Source organism: Somniosus microcephalus, unplaced genomic scaffold (assembly GCF_052327205.1).
Source record: "Somniosus microcephalus isolate GS21.2 unplaced genomic scaffold, FLI_Smic_1.0 unresolved_chr1, whole genome shotgun sequence".
Classification (NCBI taxonomy): domain Eukaryota; kingdom Metazoa; phylum Chordata; class Chondrichthyes; order Squaliformes; family Somniosidae; genus Somniosus; species Somniosus microcephalus.
In genome coordinates this window covers 1,440,584-1,462,551 of record NW_028225179.1, presented here as the reverse complement: position 1 = coordinate 1,462,551, position 21,968 = coordinate 1,440,584, and the positions used below count along the sequence as shown (strand labels likewise).

General features: G+C 47.3%; 1 long non-coding RNA gene across 2 annotated transcripts in view; it reads left to right on the top strand.

The window, feature by feature from the left end:
• Positions 1 to 16,526, top strand: part of LOC147093104 (uncharacterized) — a 55,326-nt gene extending 38,800 nt beyond the window's left edge. For both annotated transcript variants that reach the window (XR_015074616.1, XR_015074617.1), the window contains exons 2-3: positions 10,674 to 10,768; positions 16,221 to 16,526. This is a non-coding gene — a long non-coding RNA (uncharacterized LOC147093104). The remainder of the gene's footprint in view (positions 1 to 10,673; positions 10,769 to 16,220) is intronic.
• The last annotated feature ends 5,442 nt before the right edge of the window (positions 16,527 to 21,968 follow it).

The window sequence follows — 21,968 nt, the reverse complement described above, 5'->3', positions numbered from 1 at the left end:
GTAACACACTTATTTAAAAAGGGCAGTAGACAGAAGGCTGGAAACTATAGACCGGTTAGCCTAACATCTGTGGTAGGTAAAATTTTGGAGTCCATTATTAATGAGATAGTAACAGGACATTTGGATAATCATAATTTAATAGGACAAAGTCAGCATGGTTTTATGAAGGGGAAGTCATGTTTGACAAATTTGCTGGAGTTCTTTGAGGAAATAACGTATAGGGTGGATAAAGGGGAACCAGTGCACGTAGTATATTTAGTCTTCCAAAAGGCATTTGACAAGGTGCCACACAGAAGATTATTGCTTAAGATAGTAAATCACGGGATTGGGGGTAATATTCTGGCATGGATAGATGATTGGCTATCTAAGAGAAGGCAGAGATTTGGGATAAATGGTTAATTCTCAGACTGGCAATCAGTAACTAGTGGTGTTCCGCAGGGGTCAGTGCTGGGTCCCCAACTCTTTACAATCTATATTAACGATTTGGAGGAGGGGACCGAGTGTAACATATCAAAGTTTGCAGATGACACTAAGATGGGAGGGAAAGTAGTGAGTGAGGAGGACATAATAAACCTGCAAGGGGACATCGACAGGCAAAGTAAGTGGGCAGAGATTTGGCAGATGGATTACAATACTGGAAAGTGTGAGGTTATGCACTTTGGTAGGAAAAATCGTAGAGCAAGTTATTACCTTAATGGCAAGAAACCTGAATGTACTGAAGTACAAAGGGATCTGGGGGTCCTGGTGCACGAAACTCAAAAGGTTAGTATGCAGGTGCAGCAAGTGATTAAGAAGGCCAATGGAATGTTGGCTTTCATTGCTAGGGGGATAGTATATAAAAATAGGGAGGTATTGCTTCAGTTGTACAAGGTATTGGTGAGGCCGCACGTGGAATACTGCGTACAGTTTTGGTGTCCGTACTTAAGAAAGGACATACTTGCTCTCGAGTCAGTACAAAGAAGGTTCACTCGGTTAATCCCGGGGATGAGGGGATGGACATATGAGGACAGGTTGAGTAGTTTGGGACTCTACTCATTGGAGTTCAAAGAATGAGAGGCGATCTTATTGAAACATATAAGATTGTGAAGGGGTCGGATCGGGTGGATGCGGGGAAGATGTTCCCGATGATGGGTGAAACTAGAACTAGGGGGCATAGTCTTAGAATAAGGGGCTGCTCTTTCAAAACTGAGATGAGGAGGAACTACTTCACTCAGAGGGTGGTAGGTCCATGGAATATGCTGCCCCAAATAGCTGTAGAAGCTACATCATTACATAAATTTAAAACAGAAATAGACAGTTTCCTAGAAGTAAAGGGAATTAAGGGTTACGGGCAGCGGGCAGGAATTTGGACATGAGTCTAGGTTCGGATCAGTCATGGCCCTGTGGGTAGCGGAGCGGGCCCAGGGGCCGTGTCGCCTGATCCTGCTCCTATTTTGTGTGTCTAATTCTGTTAGATTCAGGAGATGGTTCTGTGATAGTGGATTGGCGGTTAGGATCAGATCAGCCATGATCTTATTGAATGGCGGAGCAGGCTCGAGGGGCCGATTGGCCTACTCCGGCTCCTATTTCTTATGTTCTTATGTTCTTATGTAAACTAATCTCTCTGCCTCACTCTCTGCCCATAGCCCTGTATCAATCACCAACTAATCCCACTGCCCCGCTTTCTACCCATAGCCCTGTATCAATCACAAACTATTTCCACTGCCCTGCTCTCTCCCCATAGCCCTGTGTTATATCCAAACAAATCCCACTGCCCGCTTTCTCCCCATAGCCCTGTGTTATATCCAAACAAATCCCACTGCCCGCTTTCTCCCCATAGCCCTGTGTCATATCCAAACTAATCCCACTGCCCCGCGCTCTCCCCATAGCCCTGTATCAATCCACAACTTAAGCCCACTGTCCTGCTTTCTCCCCATAGCCCTGTGTTATTTCCAAACATATCCGACTGCCCCGCTCTCTCCCCATAGCCCTGTATCAATCCCCAATGTAAGCCCACTGCCCCGCTTTCTCCCCATAGCCCTGTGTTATATCCAAACAAATCCCACTGCCCCGCTCTCTCCCCATAGCCCTGTATCAATCCCCAACGTAAGCCCACTGCCCCGCTTTCTCCCCATAGCCCTGTGTTATATCCAAACTAATCCCACTGCACCGCTATCTCCTCGTAGCCCTGTATCAATCCCAAACTAGTCCCACTGCCCTGCTCTCTCCTCTAGCCCTGTATCAAACACAAACTAATCCCACTGCCACGCTCACGCCCCATAGCCCCGGATCAATCCCAAGCTTATCCCGCTCCTGATCACTATCCAGTGACCTCTGTGTTAGAGAGAGGGGAAATCAGCCAGGATTCCTGCTCCTGATCACTGTCCAGTGACCCCTGAGTTAGAGAGATGGGAAATCAGACAGGGTTCCTGCTCCTGATCACTGCCCAGTGACCCCTGGGTTAGAGAGAGGGGAAATCAGCCAGTGTTCCTGCTCCTGATCACTGCCCAGTGACCCCTGGGTTAGAGAGAGGGGAAATCCGCCAGGGTTCCTGCTCCTGATCACTGCCCAGTGACTCCTGGGTTAGAGAGAGAGGGAAATCAGCCAGGGTTCCTGCTCCTGATCACTGACCAGTGACCCCTGGGTTAGAGAGAGGGGCAATCAGCCAGGGTTCCTGCTCCTGATCACTGCCCAGTGACTCCTGGGTTAGAGAGAGAGGGAAATCAGCCAGGGTTCCTGCTCCTGATCACTGTCAAGTAACACCTGGGTTAGAGATAGAGGGGAAATCAGCAAGGGTTTGTGCTCCTGATCACTGTCCAGTGATCCCTGGGTTAGTGCGAGGGGAAATCAGCCAGGGGTCCTGCTCCTGATCACTGCCCAGTGATCCCTGGGTTAGTGAGAGGGGAAATCAGCCAGGGTTCCTGCTCCTGATCACTGCCCTGTGACCCCTGGGTTAGAGAGAGAAGGAAATCAGCCAGGGTTCCTGCTCCTGATCACAGCCCAGTGACCCCTGGTTAGAGAGAGAGGGAAATCAGTGAGGGTTCATGCTCCTGTTCACTGCCAAGTGACACCTGGGTTAGAGAGAGAAGGAAATCAGCCAGGGTTCCTGCTCCTGATCACAGCCCAGTGACCCCTGGTTAGAGAGAGAGGGAAATCAGTGAGGGTTCATGCTCCTGTTCACTGCCAAGTGACACCTGGGTTAGAGAGCGAGGGGAAATCAGCCTGGGTTCCTGCTCCTGATCACTGTCCAGTGACCCCTGTGTTAGAGAGAGAGGGGAAATCAGCCTGAGTTCCTGCTCCTGATCACTGCCTAGTAACCCCTGGGTTACAGAGAGAGGGGAAATCAGCCAGGGTTCCTGCTCCTGATCACAGTCCAGTGACCCCTGGTTTAGAGAGACAGGTGATATCAGCCAGGGTTCCTGCTCCTGGTCACAGCCCAGTGACCCCTGGGTTAGAGAGAGAGGGGAAATCAGCCAGGGTTCATGCTCCTGATCACTATCCAGTGACCCCTGTGTTAGAGAGTGGGGAAATCAGCCAGGGTTCCTGCTCCTGATCATTGTCCAGTGACCCCTGGGTTAGAGAGAGACGGAAATCAGCCAGGGTTCCTGCTCCTGATCACTGCCCAGTGACTCCTGGGTTAGAGAGAGAGGGAAACCAGACAGGTTTCCTGCTCCTGATCACTGCCCAGTCACCCCTGGGTTAGAGATAAAGGGGAAATCAGCCAGGGTTCGTGCTCCCGGTCACTGCCCAGTGACCCCTGAGTTAGAGAGAGGGGAAATCAGCCAGGGTTCCTGCTCCTGATCACTGTCCAGTGACCCCTGGGTTAGAGAGAGGGGAAATCAGCTAGGGTTCCTGCTCCTGATCACTGTCCAGTGAGCCCTGGGTTAGAGAGAGGGGAAATCAGCCAGGATTCGTGCTCCTGATCACTGTCCAGTGACCCTGGGTTAGAGAGGGGGGAAATCGGCCCGGGTTCCAGCTCCTGATCACTATCCAGTGACCCCTGAGTTAGAGAGAGTGGGAAATCAGCCAGGGTTCATGCTCCTGATCACTATCCAGTGACCCCTGGGTTAGAGAGAGAGGGAAGTCAGCCAGGGTTCATGCTCCTGATCACAGTCCAGTGACCCCGGAGTTAGATCGAGGGGGAACCAGCCAGGGTTCCTGCTCCTGATCACTGTGCAGTGACACCTGGTTTAGAGAGAGAGGGGAATCAGCCAGGGTTCCTGCTCCTGATCACTGCCCAGTGACCCCTGGGTTAGAGAGACAGGTGAAATCAGCCAGGGTTCCTGCTCCTGATCACAGTGCAGTGACCACTGGGTTAAAGAGAGAGGGGAGATCAGGCAGGGTTCATGCTCCTGATCACTATCCAGTGACCCCTGGGCTAGAGAGAGGGGAAATCAGCCAGGGTTCCTGCTCCTGATCAATGCCCAGCGACCCCTGGGTTAGAGAGAGGGGGAATCAGCCAGGGTTGCTGCTCCTGATCACTGCCCAATGACCCCTGAGTTAGAGAGAGGGGGAATCAGCCAGGGTTCCTGCTCCTGATCGCTGTCCAGTGAGCCCTGAGTTAGAGAGAGGGGAAATCAGCCAGGGTTCCTGCTCCTGATCGCTGTCCAGTGAGCCCTGAGTTAGAGAGAGGGGAAATCAGCCAGGGTTCCTGCTCCTGATCACTGCCCAGTGACCCCTGGGTTAGAGAGAGGGGGAATCAGCCAGGATTCCTGCTCCCTGTCCAGTGACCCCTGGGTTAGAGAGAGGGGAAATCAGCCCGGGTTCCAGCTCCTGATCACTATCCAGTGACCCCTGGGTTAGAGAGAGAGGGGAGATCAGCCAGGGTTCACGCTCCTGATCACTATCTAGTGACCCCTGGGTTAGAGAGAGGGGAAATCAGCCAGGGTTCCTGCTCCTGATCACTATCCAGTGACCCCTGGGTTAGAGAGAGAGGGAAATCAGCCAGGGTTCATGCTCCTGATCACTATCCAGTGACCCCTGGGTTAGTGAGTGGGGAAATCAGCCAGGGTTCCTGCTCCTGATCACTGCCCAGTGACCCCTGGGTTAGAGAGAGAGGGAAATCAGCCAGGGTTCATGCTCCTGATCACTGTCCAGTGACCCCTGGGTTAGAGAGAGGGGAAATCAGCCTGGGTTCCTGCTCCTGATCACTGCCCAGTGACCCCTGGGTTAGAGAGACATGTGAAATCAGCCAGGGTTCCTGCTCCTGATCACAGTCCAGTGACCCCTGTGTTAGAGAGAAACACACAGAAACACAGAAACCCCACAGTGCAGATAGAGGCCATTTCGGCCCATCGAGCCTGCACCGACACATAACCCACCCGATCCCCGTAACCCCATGTATTTAACCTCCCTAACACTAAGGGTCAATTTATCATAGCCAATCATCCTAACCCGCACATCGTTGGACTGTGGGAGGAAACCGGAGCACCCGGAGAAAACCCACGCAAACACGGGGAGAATGTGCAAACCCCACACAGACAGTCACCCGAGGCCAGATTCGAATCAGGATCCCTGGTGCTGTGAGGCAACAGTGCTATCCACTATGCCACCGTGCCGCCCGGAGAGAGGGGATTTCAGCCAGGGTTCATGCTCCTGATCACTGCCCAGTGACCCCTGGGTTAGAGAGAGAGGGAAATCAGCCAGGGTTCCTGCTCCTGATCACTATCCAGTGACCCCTTGGTTAGAGAGAGGTTAAATCAGCCAGGGTTCCTGCTCCTGATCACAGTCCAGTGACCCCTGGGTTAGAGAGAGAGGCGAAATCAGCCAGGGTTCCTGCTCCTGATCACAGTCCAGTGAGCCCTGGGTTAGAGAGAGAGGGGAAATCAGCCAGGGTTCATGCTCCTGATCACTGCCCAGTGACCTCTGGGTTACAGAGAGAGGGAAATCAGCCAGGGTTATTTAAATCATGTTGCGAGAAAGGGAAATAGTTTGTGCCCCAGTTTGTACCTCAGAGTCTGAGAGACGGAGGGAGCGGCAACAGAAAAAGAGGAAACAACATCTCCAAAAACTGATCCCAGCTCATCTCCAAGGCTGGGGATAGATAACCTCGCCGCCTTCTTAGGAAGTTTAACCACTTTATTCACTTTCTGATTGGAGCTCCGTTTGGAATTAGACTTTAGTTTGTCGGATGTTTAACGACAGCATTGAAGGGGGAAAGAGAAACTTGGAGCAACTTCTTCTGTCAAAGCTGCAGTGAGACTTGAAAGAATTTAAAGATTTTTAATGAACATTTCACCAAAAATGAGTGTAAGAAACACTTTCTCCCCCTAAGTTTCGAGCATGATTTTGGAAGAGACTGAAGCAAAAGCCAATTTTCCCCTCATCTAAACAAGTTTCAACCAGGTCTTGAAGTCCAAATGCTCTGAAATGGTTAAAATGTTTTCAAATTGAAATATATCAAGATTTGATTTTGAGTGATTGCCTGAAGTGAGTAGCTTTACACAAACATGCAATCATGGTGTTGAGGAGGGGGAAGGTAGGGGAGGATTTGTAGGAGTTACATATTACTTTTTAATGACTTTTTAAAAATATACCATTAAGACATTTAGGAAGAGAACCAAGAAAGGGGAAAAACACAAACCATTTTATAATGTCTGTCATTCGATAGTCCTAACAAGTCGCAGGAATAACGTAAATATAGATATCCTCTTATACATTTAGTGGAGTGTTAATTGAAGCAAGAGTTATGTAATGATGTATAAAAATTGCCGGAAGCTAATTTAGAAGAAACCACTCTTTGTTTATTGAGAGAGACACAGAAAATACTTTGATTAAAGTGATAACGTACACTTCGATTTGGTTTGAATGTTTGAAATAGGAGATTAAAATTTGTGAGTATAATGAAGTTTGTATCCTGCTTTTAATTGCGAAGTACCTAAAATAATTCAACACTCCTTGTGACAAGAGCAGGGATTAATATTGTGGAGAATGTTTGAGAGAAAAACATTAGAAGCGAAATTGGTAAATTATAAATCTTTATGTCAACATATCAGTAAACATTTGCAAGTCAGTCTGACTGGTTTTGCTGTCCAAGAAGAAAAACAATTGTTTTTTTCTGTTAAGTCATAGCTTTGCCTGCTTTTTGTTTATAATTCAGTGACACAAATTGTGTGTATATTTGTAAATTGTAAAGTAACAGCAATAAATCACATTTCTGTGACATTCTTTATGCCTTAAACGATTCAATTTGTGGCTCGGAATCTAGAAGCTTCTTTACCTGAAAGGTTTGAATGGTTAAAGTTGTTCTCAGCTATCAAAAGCTTTTTGCGACATTCCTGCATTGTGGAACAGTATGATGTCTTTGCAGAGACAGGAATCGCATGGTTGAATGGAGGTTTTTCTGATCTGTTGCATCCTGTGTAGATCAGAAACAGGTAAAGGTGTTCATAGTAAACAGCCCAAGACAATGAAATGCTGAAAAATTGTCTGGCCAATGTCAGAGATTTCAAGCACAGGACATGTGGAATATACAAAACCCCATAGCCCTGCATCAATCCCAAACTAATCGCAATGCCCCGCTTACTCCCCTAGCCCTGTATCAATCTCAAACTAATGCCACTGCCCCGCTCTCTCCCGATAGCCCTGTATCAATCCCAAACTTTTCCCAATGCCTCGCTCTCTCCCGATAGGCCTGTATCAATCCCAAACTAATCCCACTGCCCCGATCTCTCCCGATAGCCCTGTATCAATCCCAAACTAATCCCACTGCCCTGCTTTCTCCCCATAGCCCTGTATCAATCCCAAACAAATCCCACTGCCCCGCTCTCTCCCCATAGCCCTGTATCAAACCCCAATGTAAGCCCACTGCCCTGCTTTCTCCCCATAGCCCTGTGTTATATCCAAACAAATCCCACTGCCCCGCTCTCCACATAGCCCTGTATCATTCTCCAAACTAATCCCACTGCCCCGCTCTCTATCCATAGCCCTGTATCAATCCCCAAACTAATCCCACTGCGCCGCTCTCTCCCCATAGTCCTGTATCAATCCCAAACTAATCACACTGCCGCACTCTCTCCCCTTAGCCCTGTATCAATCCCAAACTAATGCCACTGCCCCGCTCTCTCCAGATAGCCCTGTATCAATCCCAAACTTTTCCCAATGCCTCGCTCTCTCCCAATAGCCCTGTATCAATCCCAAACTAATACCACTGCGCCGCTCTCTCCCCATAGTCCTGTATCAATCCCAAACTAATCACACTGCCGCACTCTCTCCCCTTAGCCCTGTATCAATCCCAAACTAATGCCACTGCCCCGCTCTCTCCAGATAGCCCTGTATCAATCCCAAACTTTTCCCAATGCCTCGCTCTCTCTCGACAGCCCTGTATCAATCCCCAAACTAATCCCACTGCGCCGCTCTCTCCCCATAGTCCTGTATCAATCCCAAACTAATCACACTGCCGCACTCTCTCCCCTTAGCCCTGTATCAATCCCAAACTAATGCCACTGCCCCGCTCTCTCCAGATAGCCCTGTATCAATCCCAAACTTTTCCCAATGCCTCGCTCTCTCCCAATAGCCCTGTATCAATCCCAAACTAATACCACTGCCCCGCTCTCTCTCGACAGCCCTGTATCAATCCCAAACTAATCACACTGACCTGCTCTCTCCCCATAGCCCTGTATCAATCCCAAACTTTTCCCAATGCCTCGCTCTCTCCCGATAACCCTGTATCAATCCCGAATTAATCACACTGCCCCGATCTCTCCCAATAGCCCTGTATCAATCCCAAACTAATCCCACTGCCCCGCTCTACCCCATAGCCCTGTAACAATCCCAAAATAATCCAACTGCCCCGCTCTCTCCCCATAGACCTGTATCAATCCCAAACTAATCACACTGCCCCGCTCTCTCCCCAAAGCCCTGTATCAATCCAAACTAATCACACTGCCCCACTCTCACCCCATAGCCCTGTATCAATCCCAAAACTAATCCGCCTGCCCGCTCTCTCCCCATAGCCCTGTATCAATCCCCAAACTAATCACACTGCCCCGCTCTCTCCCCATAGCCCTGTATCAATCCCCAAAATAATCCCACTGCCCCGCTCACTCCACATAGCCCTGTATCAATCCGAAACTAATCCCACTGCCCCGCTCACTCCCGAGTGCCCTGTATAAATCCTAAACTAATCCCACTGTCCCGCTCTCTCCCGATAGCCCTGTATCAATCGCAAACTAATCCCAATGACCCGCTCTGTCCCCATAGCCCTGTATCAATGCCAAACTAATCACGCTGCCCCAGTTTCTCCCAATAGCCCTGTATCAATCCCAAACTATTCCCAATGCCTCGCTCTCTCCCGATTGCCCTGTATCAATCCCAAACTAATCACACTGCCCCACTGTCTCCCCATAGCCCTGTATCAATCCCAAACTAATCACACTGCCCCGCTCTCACCCCATAGCCCTGTATCAATCCCCAAACTAATCCCACTGCCCCACTCTCACCCCATAGCCCTGTATCAATCCCCAAACTAATCCCACTGCCCCACTTTCTCCACATAGCTCTGTATCAATCCCAAACTAATCCCACTGCCCTGCTCTCTCCCCATAGTCCTGTATCAATCCCAAACAAATAACACTGCCCCGCTCTCTCCCCATAGCCCTGTATCAATCCCAAACTAATCCCACTGCCCCGCTCTCTCCCCATAGCCCTGTATCAATCCCTAACTAATCACACTGCCCCAATCCCTCCCGATAGTCCTGTATCAATCCCAAACTATTCCCAATGCCCCGCTCTCTCCCGAAAGCCCTGTATCAATCTCAAACTAATCCCACTGCCCCGATCTCTCCTCATAGCCCTGTATCAATCCGAAACTAATCCCAATGCCCCGCTCTCTCCCCACAGCCTTGTTTCAATCCCCAAACTAATGTGGAAGTACAGTTTCTCATTTCGACATAAAATGGCTTCCTGAGCATAGAGCGAAATCCATTTAAAATTTAAAATGGCCAACAGCATGATTCACTAATCATGTTTCAAGGGAACGAGATAATTTAGGAATGCTATATACATACTCCTTGTTTGTGATAAGCTTAACAAGGAGCCTCCTTTACGAAACAAACAGCCAAGGACATGATAAGGTAAACATCAGCCCACAGGCCCAGTTGGTACAGTGAGAGAACAGAGGGAACAGAGAGATCCCATAATAAAGGATTAGTTAATCTTATCCCAAGGTATTTCCGTTCATTATTCTAACGCAGCCCGGAATACGTTGTTTCAATAATTCGCAAGGTCTGTGCCTTTGTAATCAGTTATGATTCAATACTATGTCATGTGGCATAGAAAGCCTGTTTTGCTTCTGTACTGTATAAATATACTACAACTCCTGTATTACGTGGAAGAGGTCTGATGTAGCCCTTGTCTACACAAATCTTCCCTTGCAAGCAAATAAAGCCTGTTGTTAACGATACTTTGTGTTTAAGAGTCTTACTCGGGAGTCGAGACTTCGACAGTATAACTTGGAGGTTCCACCGAGATCGCTTGCTGCCTTTCGGTAAATCACGGACAAGGGCATCGTGAATCTCTAATGACAGATCTTGAATGGCCACAGTGATTTTTTCACATAAAAGAATTTCTCATTCGATATTATGTTGGTGTGGTCTGTTTCTTCCGACGGGAGTACTGCGATCTAGTTAAGACTCATGTTTTAGAGTTGAGTTGAATTCTGTAACATTTGCTTCTTTTATTGTTGACCACTGAAGGGAGGAGAATACTGACAACTCAAGTCTTTAAAGAAAAAGTATCGGGCAAAGAAGGCAAAAGGAAAGTCGACAGGGCTGAGTCGCAGACAGATAAGGTACCAAATTAAAACTGCAGTATCAAGGGTGGGTCCCTTGATCAAGGGTGGGTCCCTTGAGCTGGGGCTGAGTCCCGCGGCAGAAAGTATCGTTTGAGAATTGTCACTGTAATTTTTTAAGATCTGTATTATCAGGCTCAGGATTTTTCTCCGTTGAGATACCTTCTACGAGGGTTCAAGCCCCTCGCAATAAAGCATAAGGATTCTATATTGTTTTCCATTTTTGTTGACTATTGACAACATTAAGACAGAAAACTCTCACATAAAGTATAAGTTAAACGTTAAGGACTCAGCTTGTAGTGGCGTACAACGCAAACTGAGAATTGGCTATTTGTTTAGTTTAAAGTATAAGATAAATGTCTGAATATTTGGTCTGTTTGCCTGTTTGGGCAGCTGCATTGCTTATCTTTTCTTTGACGGTTGTTATTACTTGTTATTTTTCATCACTTGTGGTCCTTTGGACAGTCAGTAATAATCGTGAGGGGGTAAGGGGTGAAACTTGCGATCTAGAAGAAGAGAGCCTAGTTTAAAAAAAAAACACACCAAACAAACTAAGATGGGAGCTGCACAGAGCAAGATCCCAGAAAAGGGAACTCCCGCTTCTTATGTCTTTACCTACTATGGTCAGATATCCACAAATGATTTACCTAAGTGGGCTAGATGGACAAAGAAAGATAGACACCCTTTCCCCGTGGATGGTACATTCAATCTAGATAGAATCACGTGTCTAGAAAACTGCCTAGCAGGCAGAGACCCACGTAGAAGGGGTGCAAAATCAATAAATTGGTCTGCCTTCTCAGACTGGAAAAGGGAAGCAGAAAAACGTAAAGAGCGCAGCATATTAACTAGCAAAATTGAGAACAAAAATAAGAAAAGAGATCTAATGAATAAATTGACTAAACAAGAGATTACACTAATGCCTTTAAGACAAATCCCGAAGCCCACCGCCCCTCCTTGTGAATATCCTCCCCTTCCCACGACTCATTCCAGTAATGACGAGGATGAGGGATGGTTCAGAAGACCAGCCCCACCTCCTGACTACGAAGCACAACAACCAGCCGCACCAGCTGCTGAACCACCTGACCCCGGTGCTGCAAGGCAGGAGAACAGACCCAACACTAGGTCTGTGACTGCCAGTCAATCAAACCAAGGAGGAGCTGAACGAATTGGTGCTTTTCCACGCAGACGTTTCCCCAATGTCCACAATGTTGACGGAGCTCCAGTCGCTGTCCACCGCTCATGGACAGCTGGTGAGCTTAGGACAATAATTCATGAATTACCCGATCCCACAGAGAACTTAGAAAAGGCAATTAATGAACTCAAAAGTATCATTATCTGCCACCAGCCCACCATTGTGGATGTTGACCAGCTATTTAGAGCTTGGTTAAAAGATACCAAATACCGCCTTTTGACGGAAGGCGTAGGCCAGGATAGGTTTCAGCTTTTCGAAAACCATAGAACAAATCAAGGCTGGAATCCAGAAACCTTACCTGATGATGCATTCTGGACTGAATTGTACAGAATAATGCATGTCAAATTCCATAAAAAGGATGAATTGGACAAAGATAATTGAGACAACTCACAAAAGGGATGAAGACGTTGAGGATTATATGGAAATAATGGAAGCGGTTATGGGACAGCATTCGGGTATGACAAAAGAAAATGATCAAATCCCTTTAATTAATGCCCTTGTAAACGGCCTCAGAACAGAACTTAAGGAACCGTTGACTTTAGTTTGCCTTGACTGGAGACATAAACCCATTCCTGAATTGACACAAATCTTGAAAGGAATACAGGAAAGGAATAAAGATCAAAAGAATAAAGTTTCTTTGTTAATGGAGCAAGCAGCTTCTCCAGCCCCGACCACCCAGACTACTATTTACTACCAGGGTCAGAACAGGGGACGAGGTAGAGGATATAACAGAGGTAGATTCAGAGGCAGGGGTAGAGGTGGTGGTGGCAGGGGCCACTGGAACGGAGGAGGAAATACAAGCACATGTTTTAATTGTGGTCTGATTGACCACTGGAAAGCCAATTGCCCTTACCCAACACCGCACAATCAAGGTTGGGAAGGTACACCCAACAATATGAGTACCCAAGCCCAGCGTCACAATCGTCCGCAGGCAAATTTCACTACAGGGAATCCTTGGGAAACTCAAAATACGGGAGTGCAAAATTATTCAGCATGACGCAGAGACGCAGCCCCAGACGTTAACCACCTCCTGCAGTTACCCTTAGTGTCAGTAAATGCTAGAGAGGAGCCATATCTGTCTATACAAATGCAGGGCAAGAGCGTTCCCTTTCTCGTCGACACAGGAGCTACTAGTTCCATATTGACAAAGCAATATGCCAGAGGAACCCCGTGTACTGAACAGAATGTCTCATGTATAGGGCTCTCCGGATCTTCACAAACTATGACGTGGTCGCAACCACGAGAGATACAAGCAGATAATTCCCATGGCCAACATGTCTTTCTCCTATCAGAGGAAACCCCTATGAATCTCTTGGGAAGAGATTTGTTGTGCAAAATGCAAGCAACAATAATTTGCTCAGAGAAGGGATTACAGGTGTATATACCTACTGACAGATGCACCATGTATCCCTTACACGAATGCTCCCCTCAAGTTATCCCACGGGAGACAGAGCAACTGCTCGATCAGATCCCACCACAGGTATGGTCCAGTCACACAAATGAAGTTGGCAAAATGCTAACTGCTCAGCCATACAAGATCACATTAAAGCCAGCCGTTCGATTGCCCCGTAGACCGCAGTACCCGATCTCAGCAGCAGCTGAACAAGGAATTCAGCCTGTCATTAACTCTTTGTTGGAGCAAGGAATAATTGTCCCAACCCAGAGTCAATGCAACACTCCAATTTTTCCAGTAGAAAAGAAAGAAAGTGGAAGGTGGAGACTTGTGCAGGATCTTAGAGCAGTGAACGAATCAGTATTACCCGTTTATCCAGTTGTGCCAAATCCTGCCACTATCCTGACCAGTATTCCCTATCCACCAAGATTCGCAATTCCTGTTCGCATTTACATTCAAAGGAACACAGTACACTTGGACGAGACTCCCGCAGGGCTACACAGAAAGCCCCACAATTTTTTCACAAAGCCTGAAACGCGATTTAGAAGACATACACTTTACCGGAGGGTCCACGCTTATCCAATACATCGATGATTTGCTGATAGCTTCACCTGACGCACAGTCATGCCAGACTGACTCGCTTATCATGCTACGCACCCTAGCGGCAAAAGGACATAGGATATCACGTTCTAAGCTGCAGTTTGTGTCAGAGACAGTACAATATTTGGGACATGAACTTTGATGCAAGAAAGAATTAAAGCCATTTGTGAGGCACCCTTGCCTACTACTAAACAGCAATTGAAACATTTTCTCGGCATGTCAGGATACTGTAGGCAATGGATCATGGGATATTCAGATCTGGTACGCCCACTGCTAGATATCTCCGCACCCACAGGGGAAGATCCTCTCGTCTGGAGTAAAAAGGCAGAAGACGCCTTTGAAAATGTTAAACAAGCCCTTACATCAGCTCCAGCATTAGGGCTGCCAGACTATCAGAAACAGTTTAACCTTTTCGTCCATCATAAATCGGGTTTTGCTCAATCTGTCCTGACTCAATCCCACGGGGATAAACAGCGACCCTTAGCGTATTTCAGTACTCAATTAGATCCCGTTGCACGTGGGTTGCCTGGATGCCTGCCAATTCTAGCTGCTGCCTATTACGCTGTACAACAGGCTCAAGGCATCACGCTTAATCACCGAACTGTTTTGTTTGTACCACATTCAGTGGAAGTACTGTTATCAAAATACGCCACTCAGCATCTAACATCAGCCCGTAGCAGCAAATGTGAGGTTGAACTGTTATCCAACTCCAATCTCATAATTCAAAGATGTTCAGTTTTGAATCCAGCCACGCTGCTACCCACAGAAGAGGACGGTATCCCACACTGCTGTGACACGGTTACCCAGTTGGCTACTAAGCCCCGAACAGATTTATCTGGAACTCCTGTTCCTAATAGTGACTTGGTATTCTACGTAGATGGATCGGCCCTTAGGGATGATAAAGGATCACCTAGGGCTGGGTATGCCGTTTCTGATGATCATTCAGTCATGGAGGCGCTCTCACTACCTCAATCATTTTCAGCGCAACAAGCAGAACTCTTCGCTCTTACCAGAGCTTGTATATTGGCTACTGATCAAACTGTTAACATTTATACCGACTCCAGGTATGCTTTTGGAGTTGCTCACGATTATGGACAGATCTGGAAATTAAGGGGATTTCTAACTTCCTCAGGATCAACTATTAAGAATGCCGAGCAAATCAATAATCTTTTAAAGGCTCTAGTGTGCCCCACTAAGATTTCAGTTATTAAATGTCAGGCTCATACAGACAGTCAGGATCAGATATCCTTGGGTAACGAGCGATCAGATAGAGCTGCTAAATCAGCCGCTCTGTCAGATACAGGGCCACTGGTCTCAGCCTTTGTTTTGCGTCAACAGAAATCAGATAATGACCCACCTTCTATTAATGATGTTTTAGCCTTTCAGCCACAGGCTAACCCGGACGAAGTGTTAGCTTGGGCAAGGGATTTTTGCTTTAAAACGCCTGAAGGAGTATGGGTTCACCATGACGGCCGCATGGTGGCTCCAAAATCTTTACTTCCATGGATTGCCCGATGCGTTCATGTGTTCACGCATGCGGACAAAGGGGGGATGGCAGACTATATTAATCAAACATGGTATGCACCAGGTATTTCGGCAATTGCAAAACAAATCAGTGAAAGGTGCACCATTTGCCAGGAAATGAATCCAGGCAAGACAGAGAAGGTACAAGCTGCCTCCCACCCAAATCCACCAGGCCCTTTCGTACATTTACAAATGGATTTTATTGAATTACCTCCATGTTTAGGATTTAAGTATGTGTTAGTAATTATAGGTATGTTTTCAAGATGGGTTGAAGCTTTCCCATGTAAAAAGAATGATGCTGTAACAGTAGCAAAGTGCTTGTTAAAAGAAGTCATACCCAGGTTTGGAATACCTATGCAGCTTTCAAGCGACAGAGGATCGCATTTCACTGGAGCAATTATAAAAGAACTATGTAAAGCTTTGCAGATTAACCAGCATTTTCACTGCAGTTATCATCCACAATCCGCAGGACTGGTGGAAAGACATAATGGAGTGCTGAAGAATAAACTTTCTAAACTTTGCAATGAAACTGGACTTAAATGGGTCGAACTATTACCCTTAGCATTGATGATAATGCGAGCAGCAACTAACAGGACAAATGGACTGTCTCCATATGAGATTGTTATGGGACGACCCCTAAGGCTGCCATTCTCAGCACCATTTACGGTGAAACAAATGGACATTCATAAAATGGACGAGACTATGCTAAACTATTGCATTGCATTAACTAAATGTATTTCCAGCTTTCACCAACAGGTAAAAGAAGCTCAAACGAGTCCAGCAGAGGGAAAGTGCCACGACTTGAAACCAGGAGATGACGTCTACGTGAAGGTTTTTAAAAGGAAGAACGGTCTACAACCACGCTTCGAAGGACCATATCAAGTGCTCCTGACTACAAACACAGCCGTAAAAGTCAAGGAAAGATCTTCCTGGATTCACGCATCCCACTGCAAGAAGGCACCGAATAGAGACAATTGAATTTTGAAAGACTCTAACAATGAAGATGTTACTTATATTTTGTATACTAATCGGACTACTGAGTCTAATATGCCAAGGAGATGGGAAAGATCCCGAAAGAAACGAGAATTACACGTGAATACCTACCTGTATTGATGGTTGACCTTGTCTAAGATCGTCTTTCGTTTTTGTTTATTCTTAGTGTTTGGGCGTGTATTCTTGTAGGGGTTGAATTGTGTTTGATTGGATTTCAGGTTTATGTCTTTGTGAAGTTCTGCAGCTTATGTTAGCCTGCAGTGTTCTAATTTCCCTGCAGGCTAATATAAGCTGCAGAACTTCACAAAGACATAAACCTGAAATCAAATCAAACACAATTCAACCCCTACAAGAATACACGCCCAAACACTAAGAATAAACAAAAACGAAAGACGATCTTAGATAAGGCCAACCATCAGTACAGGTATATCTCGAGGGTGGTTCAAAACAGAAGTCGGTATCCTTGGCTAAAATCTAAATTTGGTATGAGGACCGAAAAAAAAAAAGGGTTAATTTCAGTTATGTTGTCCTTGTAAGGACAAAAGGGAAGAATGTGGAAGTACAGTTTCTCACTTAGACACAAAATGGCTTCCTGGGCATAGACTAAAAACTTAAATGGCCGACAGCATGATTCACTAACCAGTCTCTAGGGGATGAGACAAGTTAGGAATGCTACATTCGTACTCCTTATCTATTATAAGCTTACAAAGAGCCTCATTCACCAAACAATTAGCCAAGGACATGATAAGGTAAACATCGGCCTACAGGTCCAGCTGGTATAGTGAGAGAACAGAAGGAACAGAGGGATCCCATAATAAAGGATTAGTTAATCTTATCCCGAGGTATTTCTGTTTGCTATTCTAACGCAGCCCGGAATACGCTGTTTCAATAATTCGCAAGGTCTGTGCCTTTGTAATCAGTTATGATTCCATACTATGTCATGTGGCATAGAAAGCTTGCTTTGTTTCTATACTGTAGAAATTATGAACAACTTCTTTATTTCTTTGAAGAGGTCTGATGTAGCCCTTGACTACACAACTCTTCCCTTGCAAGCAAAAAAAACCTGTCTTTAATGATACTTTGTGTTTAAAGAGTCTTACTTGGCAGTCGAGACTTCGACACCCCCAGTCTCTCTCTCTCTCTCTCTTCCCCCCAGTCTCTCTCTCTCACTCCCCCATCTCTCTCTCTTCCCCCAGTCTCTCTCTCTCTCTCTTCCCCCCAGTCTCTCTCTCTGTCTTCCCCCCAGTCTCTCCCTCCCCAGTCTCTCTCTCTCTCTCCCCCCGAGTCGCTCTCTCTCTCTCTCCCCATCTCTCTCTCTCCCCCGTCTCTCTCTCCCCCATCTCTCTCTCTCTCTCCCCCCCCAGTGTCTCTCTCTCTCCCCCCCAGTCTCTCTCTCTCTCTCCCCCCATCTCAATCTCTCTCTCTCCCCCCCAATCTCTCTCTCTCTCTCTTCCCCCCAGTCTCTCTCTCTCTCTTCCCCCCCGGTCTCTCTCTCTCTCTTCCCCCCAGTCTCTCTCTCCCCCCCACTCTCTCTCTCTGTCTTCCCCCAGTCTCTCCCTCCCCAGTCTCTCTCTCTCTCTCCCCCCGAGTCGCTCTCTCTCTCCCCCGTCTCTCTCTCTCTCCCCCGTCTCTCTCTCTCCCCCCATCTCTCTCTCTCTCTCTCTCCCCCCCCCAGTGTCTCTCTCTCTCCCCCCAGTCTCTCTCTCTCTCTCTTCCCCCCAGTCTCTCTCTCTCTCTTCCCCCCCGTTCTCTCTCTCTCTCCCCCCCCGGTCTCTCTCTCCCCCCCCCAGTCTCTCTCTCTCTCTTTCCCCCAGTCTCTCTCTCTCTCTCCCCCCCCATCTCTCTCTCGCTCTCTCCCCCCAGTCTCTCTCTCTCTCTTCCCCCCAGTCTCTCTCTCTCTCTCTTCCCCCCCCGGTCTCTCTCTCTCTCTTCCCCCCAGTCTCTCTCTCTCTCTCTCTCTCCCCCCCTGTCTCTCTCTCTCTCTCTCCCCCCCCAGTCTCTCTCTCTCTCTCTCTCCCCCCCATCTCTCTCTCGCTCTCTCCCCCCAGTCTCTCTCTCTCGCTCTCTCCCCCCAGTCTCTCTCTCTCTCTTCCCCCCAGTCTCTCTCTCTCTCTTCCCCCCGGTCTCTCTCTCTCTCTTCCCCCAGTCTCTCTCTCTCTCTCTCTCTCCCCCCCCTGTCTCTCTCTCTCTCTCTCCCCCCCAGATCTCTCTCTCTCTCTCTCTCCCCCTCTCTCCCCCCCATCTCTCTCTCTCGCTCTCTCCCCCCAGTCTCTCTCTCTCTCTCTCTCCCCCCCAGTCTCTCTCTCTCTCTCTCTCCCCCCCAGTCTCTCTCTCTCTCCCCCCCAGTCTCTCTCTCTCTGCCCCCCCAGTCTCTCTCTCTCTGCCCCCCAGTCTCTCTCTCTCTCCCCCCCAGTCTCTCTCTCTCTCTCTCTTCCAACAACAACATGCCCTCAAAGTACCCTCGGCACCGCTTGGCACTCCAGCTAGTTTGTAATAAAACAGTACTAGCAAAATTAATGGGACTAAAAGTCGATAAATCCCAAGGACCGGATGACCTACATCCTAGGGTTTTGAAAGAGGTGGCCAGTGGGATAGTGGACGCATTGGCTGTCATCTTCCAAAATTGGACGCATTGGCTGTCATCTTCTGGAACGGTTCCTGCAGATTGGAGGATAGCAAATGTAACCCCACTATTTAAGAAAGGAGGGAGAGAGAAAACGGGGAACTATAGACCTGTTAGCCTCACATCAGTAGTTGGGAAAATGCAGGAATCTATTACAAAGGATGCAATAACTGGGCACTTAGAAACTAACAGTAAGATTGGGCAGAGTCAAACTGGATTTATGAAAGGGAAATCCTGTTCGACAAACCTATTGGAGTTCTTTGAGGATGTAACTAGTGGAGTAGACAAAGGGGAACTGGTAGATGTGATGTTTTTGGATTTTCAGAAGGCCTTCGATAAGGTCCCACACAAGAGGTTGGTGAACAAAATTAGGGCACATGGAATTGGGGGTAATATACTAGCATGGATTGAGAACTGGTTAACAGACAGAAAACAAAGAGTAGGGATAAACGAGTCTTTTTCAGGATGGCAGGCTGTGACTAGTGGGGTACCACGGGGATCGGTGCTTGGGCCCCAGCTATTCACAATCTAGATCAATGATTTGGTTGAGGGGACTAAATGTAACATTTCCAAATTTGCTGATGACACAAAGCTAGGTGGCAGTGTCAGTTGTGAAGAGGATGTGAAGAGGCTTCAAGGGGATCTCGACAGGCTCAGTGAGTGGGCGAGAACATGGCAGATGGAATATAATGTGGATAAATTTGAAGTTATTCACTTTGGTAGAAAAAACAGAAAGGCAGAATATTTCCTGAATGGTGAACAATTGGGGAATGCAGATGATCAAAGGGACCTGGGTGTCCTTGTACATGTGTCACTGAAAGTGAATGTGCAGGTGCAGCAAGCCATTAGGAAGGCAAATGGTATGCTGGCCTTCATTACAAGAGGATTTGAGTACAGGAGTAAAGAAGTCTTACTCCAATTATATAGGGCCTTGGTGAGACCACACCTGGAGTACTGTGTACAATTTTGGTCTCCTTACCTAAGGAAGGATATACTTGCCATAGAGGGAGTGCAGCGAAGGTTCATGAGATTGATTCCTGGGATGGCGGGACTGTCGTATGAGAAGAGGTTGAGTAAACTAGGCCTGTATTCTCTTGAATTCAGAAGAATGAGAGGGGATCTCATTGAAGCATACAAAATTATTACAGGGATAGGGATGGATGCTGGGAGAATGTTTCCCTTGGCTGGGGTGTCTAGAACCAGGGGCCAGAGCCTCAGGATAAAGGGTAGGCCATTCAGGACTGAGGTGAGAAGACATTTCTTCACACAGATGGTGGTGAATCTTTGGAATTCTCTACCCCAGAGGGCTGTGGAGGCTCAGTCATTGGGTATATTCAAAACAGAAGTCAATAGATTTCTGACTAGTAAGGGCATCAAGGGATATGGTGATACGGGCCGGTGAATGGAGTTGAGACAGAAGATCAGCCATGATCTCATTGAATGTCGGAGCAGGCTCGAAGGGCCGAATGGCCTACTCCTGCTCCTGTTTCTTATGTTCTTAAACCCTTATAAATCACTGGTTACGCACCAGCTGGAGTATTGTGTCCAATTCTGGGCCCCGCACTTTAGGAAGGATGTCAAGGCCTTGGAGAGGGTGCAGAGGAGATTTACCAGGATGGTTCCAGGGATGAGGGACTTCAGTTATGTGGAAAGACTGGAGAAGCAGGGATTGTTATCCTTAGAGCAGAAGGTTAAGGAGAGATTTAATAGAGGCGTTCAAAATCATGAAGGGTTTCGATAGAGTAAATAAAGAGAAACCGTTTCCAGCGGCAGGAGGGTCGGTAACCAGAGGACACAGAGATAAGGTCATTGACAAAAGAACCAGAGGCGAGGTGAGGAGAATGTTTATTACGCAGCGAGTTGTTGTGATCTGGAATGCGCTGCCTGAAAGGGCGGTGGAAGCAGATTCAATAGTAGCTTTCAAAAGAGAATTGGATCGATACTTTAAGGGGAAAAATTTGCAGGGATATGAGGGGAGTGGGATTAATTGGAGAGCTCTTTCAAAGACTCCAAGGGTTAAGTTACGAGGAGGGATTACACAAACTAGGGTTGTATTCCCTTGAATTTAGAAGGTTAAGGGGCGATCTGATCGAAGTTTTCAGGATATTAAGGGGAACAGATAGGGTAGATAGAGAGAAACTATTTCCACTGGTTGGGGATTCTAGGACTGGGGGGCAGAGTCTAAAAATTAGAGCCAGACCTTTCAGGAGTGAAATTAGGAAACATTTCTACACACAAAGGGTGGTAGAAGTTTGGAACTCTCTTCCGCAAACGGCAATTGATGCTCGATCAATCGTTCATTTTAAATCGGAGACTGAGTGATTTTTGTTAACCAAAGGTATTAAGGGATATGGGCCAAAGGCGGGTGTATGGAGTGAGGCTGCAGACCAGCCATGATCTTATTGAATGGCGGAGCAGGCTCGAGGGACTGAATGGCCTCCTCCTGCACTGCATAGAAACATAGAAGATAGGAGCAGCAGTAGGCCATTCGACCCCTCGAGCCTGCTCCGCCATTCAATGAGATCATGGCTGATCATCCAAACTCAGTACCCGGTCCCTGCCTTCTCCCCATATCCCTTGATCCCTTTAGCCTTAAGAAATATATCTAACTCCTTCTTGAATATATTTAATGAATTGGCCTCTACTGCCTTCTGTGGTAGAGAATTCCACAGGTTCACCACTCTCTGGGTGAAGAAATTCCTCCTCATTTCTGTCCTAAATGGCTTACCCCTTATCCTTAGACTGTGACCCCTGGTTCTGGATTTCCCGACCATCGGGAACATCCTTCCTGCATTTAGTCTGTCCAGTCCTGTCAGAATTTTATAAGTTTCAATGAGATCCCCTCTCATTCTTCTAAATTCCAGCGAGTACAAGC